Source organism: Gekko japonicus, unplaced genomic scaffold, assembly GCF_001447785.1.
Source record: "Gekko japonicus isolate JY-2015 unplaced genomic scaffold, Gekko_japonicus_V1.1 scaffold905, whole genome shotgun sequence".
Classification (NCBI taxonomy): Eukaryota; Metazoa; Chordata; class Lepidosauria; order Squamata; family Gekkonidae; genus Gekko; species Gekko japonicus.
This window is the reverse complement of record NW_015160239.1, coordinates 281,725-290,380: the sequence shown is the minus strand read 5'-3', so window position 1 is coordinate 290,380 and position 8,656 is coordinate 281,725. Positions and strand designations below refer to the sequence as shown.

Below are 8,656 nucleotides of genomic sequence, written 5' to 3'. Positions count from 1 at the left end.
GGCGGAGGAGGGCGAAGACGACGGCGAAGAAGAAGAAGGCTGCGAGGCGGCAGCGACCACCGGTGGGTGAGTGCAGGGCGGGCGGTTGGCCGCACCAGGGCCCCCGTCCTGAGAAGGGGAGGTTGGGCAGAGGCTTGGACTCCCCGCTCTGCGAAGGAGTTGGAGTTGGACCACTTTAAAGAGGGAAGGAGGATCAAGATAACCCGCCCAGGTGTTTGTTTATCTTGAACGGATTCCCTGTATGTAGAATGCTAGCTTATGAAGGCAACAGGTGGCTCTCGAACTTGTTCTCTTTTCTTCGGCCCCTCCCCAGGGGTATGTATTTCTGCTCTCGGTAGGGTTGTGAATCCAAATAAGGAAATGCCCAGTTTATTTTAAACGAACGTTTAATAAATGCTTAAAACTGTATCCTCCCCATTCCTCAGCTTGGGACAGTGTAGCTCGTTCCCTGATTTCAGGTACATGTACTGAGGAGGCCAGGGACTTGAGTCAGTGGGCTCCCGGAGAGTTTGTGTCTTGGGGTATATCGAAATGAGTGATAGGAATGCTCACTGGAAGCATGTGAGATGTCTGAAGGTCCATTGGATATAATGGGAGCCAGGACTGCCAATTGACTTGCATGAGCTCCATTGAAATACATTTCAGCCAACAAAAGTTGCAGCAAAAATGCAAAATGGGTGTAGAGAGGCTTGACATGGGCCTGGAATGGCAGTCCCCAGAGTGGAAGATTGGTCTCCGGGCCCAGGAAGACTGCTCTTGGACTGGAATGGTGGCCCCCAGAGTGGGATGATGGCACTCCAAAGGGATCTGTCAAGGATGGGCAAGTGGGCGTCAACTTGGCAAATGGGGTTCAGTGTGGCCAAGTGCAAGGTGATGCACATTGGAGCCAAAAATCCTAAATATAAATGCACATTGATGGGGTCTGAACTGGCAGAGACTGATCAAGAGAGAGAGCTTGGAGTTGTAGTAGATAACTCACTGAAAATGTCGAGACAGTGTGTGACTGCAATAAAAAAGGCCAATGCTAACCTGGGGATTATTAGGAAGGGTACTGAAAACAGATCAGCCAATATCATAATGCCCCTATATAAATCAATGGTGCGACCTCATTTGGAATACTGTGTGCTGTTCTGGTCACCACACCTTAAAAAGGATATTATAGCTTTGGAAAAGTGCAGAAAAGGGCAACTCGAATGATAAAAGGGTTGGAACACTTTCCCTATGAGGAAAGGTTAAAGCGCTTAGGGCTCTTTAGCTTGGAGAAACGATGACTGAGGGGTGACATGATTGAGGTTTATAAGATTATGCATGGGAAAGAGCAGGTAGAGAAAGAGGTACTTTTCTCCCTTTCTCACAATACAAGAACTCGTGGGCACTCCATGAAATTGCTGAGCGGTCGGGTTAGAACGGATAAAAGGAAGTACTTCTTCACCCAAAGAGTGATTAACACTTGGAATTCACTGCCACAGGAAGTGGTGGCGGCTACAAGCATGGACGGCTTCAAAAGGGAATTAGATAAGCATATGGAGCAGAGGTCCATCAGTGGCTATTAGCCACAAGGTATAACTAGGGACTCTGGGGCAAATGATGCTCTGTCTTCTTGGTGCTGGGGGGGGTCAACAGTGGGAGAGCTTCTAATGTCCTGGCCTCGCTGGTGGACCTCCTGATGGCACCTGGTATTTTTGGCCACTGTGTGACAGAGTGTTGGACTGGATGGGCCTTTGGCCTGATCCAGCATTGGCGTCTCTTATGTTTTGGACTGAAATCATTCTAGTCCTGGAGCAATTTATCTGTGCTCAGGGTCTGTCATTCTAGTTGCAGAGCACTGATTCCAGTCCCAGGGACCGTCATTCCACTCTGTGGGCTGTCATTCCTATTCCAGAGCACTGAGTCTAGTCACAGGGACTGTTATTCTTGCTCTTTTGGGGGGGGGGGGTCATCATTCTAGTCCCTGTGCAGTTTATCTGGTTCCAGGGATCGTTTTTCCACCCTAGGGCTTGTTATTCTAGCTACCAAACACCTTTTCCTTCCAAGGACTGACATTGCATTATGGGGTTGTCATTGCAGTCCTAAAACCCAGCGATCTTTATACCAATATCTGGGTTGTCATTCCTGTCCTAAAACAATCTTATTCCACTCCAAGAAACCATCATTTAACTCTGGGGACTTTTGTTCTAGGCCCAGAGACCATCATTCCACTCTGGGGGCTGTCATTCCAGGCCTGGAAATCCACTCCACATTTTTGTTGCAGCTTTTGTGTGTGGTAATGCATTTCAGTGGAGCCCATGCAAGTCAATTAGCATTCCTGGCTCCCATTATATCTAGTGGGCTCTCCTGCCTCTCCCAATGTTTCCAGTTGGCATTCATGTCATTTGTTTTAATACATTCCTGTGCCTTTACCCAACTCTCTCATGCGTGTCTGCACACATCTATTGGTTAAGAATTGCTACCCTACCCCCCATGCTTGTACGGTTCTGTGTCATGGCACTTTTGCCCACAGTATCTGTCAGTATCTTCTGCTACTTAAAACGTAGCTCTCCCTATATGTATGTGCCACCTGTCTTATGTGCACACAGCATGATTCCCCCATATGCATTTTATGAACCTTCTAATGTTTCCTTAGCCCATCCCATGCCTGTGTGTGTATGTGTGCATGTTTTTGTGTGTAGGGCCTTAGTGTGAGGTGGGAAATGGGTGCATTTACTGGGACCCAGTCCAAGCTGTAAGTATATTTGTTACCTTGATAGTTGTTTATTTCTATCATTTTAAAAATACTTCTGCAGAACAACCAAGTGCCACTTAGCACTTTTTGTGCTTGCTTCAGATCAGCTTTTTTTCAGTCTTTTTATATGTAATTTAATGCTGTCATAAACCATATACAGAAGAAATGATATATCAGTAAGTGGGAAGATGTCATTAGTCGCACAACATGTTTTCTCACTGTATTTTCATCTTTGCCTGTATGGGCCTATGCATGTGTTCATCTTGTGCAGCTTTCTCTCCTTGTATGTTTTGTAAAAGTGGGTAAGTTGATAGAAAAGGAGAAATATCCCATTTTTACCCAGTCTTTTATTCAGGGAGCTCAGGGCATAGTGTGCATAGGCTCCTTTCCCCTCGCCTTTTATCCTCAGGTTGTTGTGGTGCTGAGAGGTTGTGGCTGGCTCAAGGCCACCCAGGCTGTTTCCACAGGGGATGGAGAATTTGCCCTTCATGGAATGCAGGATGCTTCCAGAATAAATGGGAATACCTACATGACTCAAGTGGACTTCCTGGGGCTTTCCCCTTTAAACCAGATAATTAAAATAAACCTATTTTGGTTTGGTTCAAATGGGATTCTTCAGGGTAGCATCCATGTGAACACATCATTGCGGGAAGATAGATCTAAGCTCCGCTTTGAAAAATGGCATGGGGCAGCTCATGGCTGTGTACCATTCCCCCCCCCCCCCCATAACCTTTAAAGAGGGTTTTTTCCTCACTTCCCTTGCCAAGCCAAACTATAGCTTCAGTTTTGCTTGGCAGGGAAATGGGGGGGGGGGCTGCCAGGGGACTGGTCACAGTCCCCAAAAGTGCAGATGTGATGGGGGTAAATGATGGGGCCAGTGTCAGCAGGGATGTTCTCAAGCCACTTCCTGCTTCTGCTATATGTATGCCTCAGTGAGCTACATGACAAAATACCCGTGTCTCTCTGGTCCTAGTTTGGCATTCTCACTGCTGTACCACACTGGCTCTGGTCTGAAGAGTTCAGAAGTGCTTCTGTAGGCTCCTCTTTTGGTTTAGGGCTTGTTCATATGCTTATCAGGCCCAGCTGTATACTTTTCTTTTGGGGGCACATGTTCTGCCTCTGACACTCATATAACATTGGGAAGTGCAGTGTTTTAAGGGTACAAGCTTTATGCAGAAAGCTGCAGTTTCAGTCTGTGGAATATCCGGTTAAAACATCTGAGGGAGAAGATTTTGGAAAGGACCCTTCTCTGCCTGAGACCCTGGAGGACTCTTATCAGAGTAAACAGTACTGAGCTAAATGGACTAATGGTCAGAACTGATGAAAGGCTGCTTCATAGTTTAGTTTCATGTGTTCATCCTGTTCAAAGGACCAGTTTCCACCCCCAGGACTGCAGAACTTACATCTCCACATGCAGCACACATGATGGGTGGGTATATCCCACTGTGTGGCTTACACATGTGTATTCTCTTTGCCACCACAAGAGGAGGATTATCAGGACAGGTAAGCATGTGGACCAGTTCACAGCTGGAAATAAGCAATTGCAAGCAATTAAAATGGATTGCCACAAAAACATCTGTAGCCAGCATTGCCGTGAAATGCAGGTTGCTTTGTTTAGCTGCTGTGGTCTAAAGATTAGAGTGCTGGACTAAGACCATGAAAATTTGGGTTCAGATGCATGCTTGCCATGAAACTTGGTGACTGTGGTCAGTCATCCTGAGCCTAACCTACCCTGCAGGGTGGTTAAAATAGGAGGAGGGGTTATGCACTCTGCATATGCCACTCTGAGCTCCTTGGAGGAAATGTGGGGCAAAAATACACCAATTATTGGTTTAGAATTGGGTGCTGAGGTTTAACTGGAAATTCATTCATGAGTTTTTTTGCCCCTAAAATTCTACTTTGTGATGGCTGGACTAAATGTGTGGTCATGTTTTATTGCTTATCCCCCACACCTTGAGATGCTCTGAACTGTGCTTTCTAGAGGTTTCTTTTCCTGTTGCATTGTGTCATTTTAAATCTAGACCACCTAGCTTACATGCCTCAGATTACAGGAAAGTCTTGAAGATTTGGCCTTCCTTCTCCTCTAAAGGGTATGCATATTCTTTTCACATTCCGTGTGGAAACTGTGGACCTTATTACTTTCTCTGCATTTCAGCTGTATAGCAGAGGACTACGTGCACCTTCTCCGTTCCACAGTCTTAATATAGCTCTCAAAGGCAGTTCAGTGTAGTGCTTTTAGGGGAGAGAAGGCCTTTAAAATATGTATCCTGAAGGAAACATTTGCTAGTTCTTGCAGCTAAAATATTTGAGGAAATGAAGGCTTTTTTTTTTACTGGTGGAAGAGCAGCAGATATTGACAGTGATTCCTAAATGGTGGTTTGGAAGTCAGCTGTGGGTTGAAGGAAATTTGTAGTTGTGTTGCCAAGGTGTTGATAGTAGGCGTTGAGAAGAACAGTGTAGCACTATGGACTGGAGGCTTTTCAAGGTTGAGGAGAGCTGAAACTGGCCTATGGACAAAACCAAGGTTGTTTGAAGGGCTTCAGTGGAAACAAACGAGCACAAAACCCCATCTCTGAGCTAGATCATCCAGTCCAGGATGAAGATCTCTCCTGGACCGGTATGACATTGCCATCTGGTCTAAGCCAGCTAGTCTGAGCAGATGTTTTCTTACAAAAGCCAAGAGATGTAGTGACTCTTCTGAAGAATGTTAACACCCTTCCTCCCTCTGAAAAAGACTCGTTGTAGGAGTCTGGAGAGGGCTTCCTGTTTTTTGCTGTCAGGTTTAGTTTCAGCTTCACTGTACAGCGAGAATCCAAGAAATGTTAACTGAGATAATGGCAAGCCTACAGTAATTGGAGCGTTAAAATGCATGGCCTTGGTGTGCTTGCACTGATTCTTACAAAGGCAGCTGCTGATAGGGTCTGAAACTGAAAGAGGAAGCCTCTGTTTACCTGCTTCAGGCTCTTTGACATCTCTGTATCATGTGTGGGTATAACTTTCTGAGCAAGATGGTTTGTAGGAATTGTGCAGAGACTTAAGGGAGTTGCAGCCTTTCCCAGCAGAGTGAACATGCAGTTTGATGTTGTACCTCAGGTCATTCAGCTCCTGGTTCATGGTCCCAAAGTGAAATTGGTTTTTGGATGCATTGCTACACTGTCATCTTAAAACGATGCAGAAGAATTGGTTAAGTAAATAGAGCAGTCTTACACACTTTTTTGCCTTTAGGAGCAGGAAAGCTTTTTGAAAGATGCTTTATATTACCAAACCCTTTGACAGAACAAAGGTTGCCTCATTCGGGATTAACATCTTGTTCCATTTGTGATCCCAGAATATTGTCTCCGTGTCCCTCTGGTGTTGCAGAGCACACAGGCTCCCCCTATTGCATCCCTCCTCTGCAGGGGCTCCTCTTACTCACTGGTTGGCCTTTGCAATCTGCGCTTTAGTTTGCTGATTTTGTAATTAGTTTGACCTGTATCAGTGATGATGAAACTGTCTTCCGGGGAACGCAGTGGTTCCTTGGAAACTTACGGAGGCTGCTTCAGTGGAAATATCAGCACTGACCAGCAACCTTCTTCAAAAGATGCCACTGTTTGTTTATTACATTTGTATCCTGCCTTTCCTTCATCATGAAACTTGTGGTCCAGTAGGTTCTGGCCTCCCATCCAAGCAATGACCAGCCTCAAACCTTGACCAGGCTGCTGTTACCATGTGTTCTCCAACCATTCCACTGGCACTGTTGATCTTATAATATATTGCTACAGAGAGGGTGGATCTGTGTCTATGGTCTCTCTAAGGTGAACTCTCAAATTATATAAGGAAGTGTTGAATTCCAATAGGCCTGGCTGGTCAGCCCGATGAACTGATTGGGCACCTAAGGACATGCCGTGGACTCTCCTGAAATACACACAGGTTCGTCTGTAGACAAGCCATAATGGAAAGAGTTCTGTGAAGTTAGGGAATTGAAAACCATTTGTCTATATCAGTAAAAATTAACAGGTCTTGTGAGCATCATGTTTTATTTATCAGGGCAAAAATATCAGTGACTGGGTTTTTTGGGGGGGTATTTCATTATTTTAACACTCCTGGGGAGGAGAAAGCTTAATAATTCAAATATTTATATCTTCCTTTGCCAGAATAACTTCCGCTCAGAGAGGCTTGCCACTTTTTAAAAAAAATTACACCAATTAGAATTACAGCTACATGAAACAAACCACCAGCAGCAAGCTGTTTGCCAGCAAGTAAGGACGAGAGGTTGTGGTGGAGCCTAACAAGAATAAACTAGCAGCTGAAGAAATTATCCCAAATGATTTATTTTTTTCATGACTAGTTTGCGTAATAGAAGCCATTGTCTTTTGGGGCAGGGGCCTGGAGCCCCAAACGTTATTAACAGGGACTTACAGCTGGATGCAACCAGCTTAGACAATAGAAATCTGTGGGTTAAATATGAAATTGCTGTGACTACTCCTCAATAATTAGAGAGTTTCGGCTATTTTGAGACTCGTATAAAGTACCATTTTGGATTCTGCTGCAATATCAATCTGGCAGCTTTCCAGGAACAACTCTTATAATCTGTGCTACAGGGAGAAGAAATTGGTGTCTTACATAGTAATGTCAACATTGGATTTTAATACTTGCAGCAAAAATCCCTTTAATATATGTACACGGACTATTCAGAAATACTATTTTGTTTTAGCGGGCAAGTAGCTGTTAGCAGGGGTCATTTCGTAGAAAAAGAGGTGCAGGAACTCATTAGCATAACTCATTAGCATATGCCACACCCCCTGACATCACCAGAAGTGTGTCAAAAGGCAACACCCACCGCTCAAGCTCCACTGGACTGTTTTGGATTGCTAGCTATTGGGGGGGGGGGTAACGTGCATATCTGTCCTCACAGAGGAGGGAGAGCTTGTACCTGAATAAAACTTGGTCTTAAAGGTGCCACTGGACTGTTTTGGACCGGGGGGTCGGGGGGAGCTCTGCAACTTACCTGATTGCTTCTTGTTCTGACTGAGGGCTGCTGAGAGCAGGGGGTGGGGCTTGTTGCATGTGCCCGCCCCCTGAGCTCTTTACTGCCGGAGCTCCGCTCCTGTGTGCTCCTGCAGGAAATGACCCCTGGCTGTAAGTAAATGGGAATGTTACTAACAGAAATGTCTGTACTTCTTAATTTAGGCAGTTAAGTCTCAAGTAAAGGTTCAGTAACTTGACACACAGCAGCCCAATCCTGTGCATGGGTAGCTGGAAGTAAATTTCATCGTATTCAGTAGAGCTTACTACCAGGTAAAAGTGCACAATATTGCAGCCATAATTTTATGAGAGCTGATGTAACACAGCAGCAAAGAGAGTGTGCGATGAACAGGCAGCCTCTCTATGTAGCTTCCTGTGTTGTTTTGCATTCTAAGCAGTCCCTCAGTCTCCTTGCCCCCATCTGTGATATGGGCAGAATAGTACTGTCCTTCTTAAGGTTGCTCTTAGGGTTGCAGAGATGCTCTCTGTGTTAAACAGTTTAAAGAACTTGCATGTACGCTAAGCATTGCTGATATAAGACCATGTTTTGCAAGTACAATCAATGTTTTCTCTTGGGAACGCTGCCTAATAAAAAAAGTTTTTAGATTTTTAAGTAACTGTACAATTAGAGAAAAATAGAGAGATTAGGGAGATGTAAGCATGGAGGACGGCGGAAGACAGGAAGGCCTGGCCTGATCTGGTCCATGGGGTCGCGAAGAGTCGGACTCGACTATGCGACTGAACAACAACAAAGCACAGTGTAATTCTGGGATAGCCAAAAATATATTACTAGTAGCTGAAATCGGTCACATCAGGAAACTCAAGCCTCCCACCTCAGTCAGAAGTAATATTTCTGTTTAAAACATTCTGCTTTAGAAGGTGGCAAACCCCTGACTTCTGGTAGATTAAGTGCTGTTCAAGTTTGGGAAT

General features: G+C 45.0%; 1 protein-coding gene across 4 annotated transcripts in view; it reads left to right on the top strand.

Moving 5' to 3' along the window:
* The window catches only part of MTM1 (myotubularin 1), a 50,130-nt gene that overhangs the window by 122 nt on the left and 41,352 nt on the right, over positions 1-8,656 (top strand). For 2 of the 4 annotated variants that reach the window (XM_015413129.1, XM_015413107.1), the window contains exon 1: positions 15-66. The exons of 1 other annotated variant lie outside the window; for it this stretch is intronic. The gene's annotated coding sequence lies outside the window, so the exon portion shown is untranslated. Of the gene's footprint in view, positions 1-6; positions 67-8,656 lie in introns of those variants that run through there. One more of the 4 variants, XM_015413113.1, reaches the window with a different exon arrangement.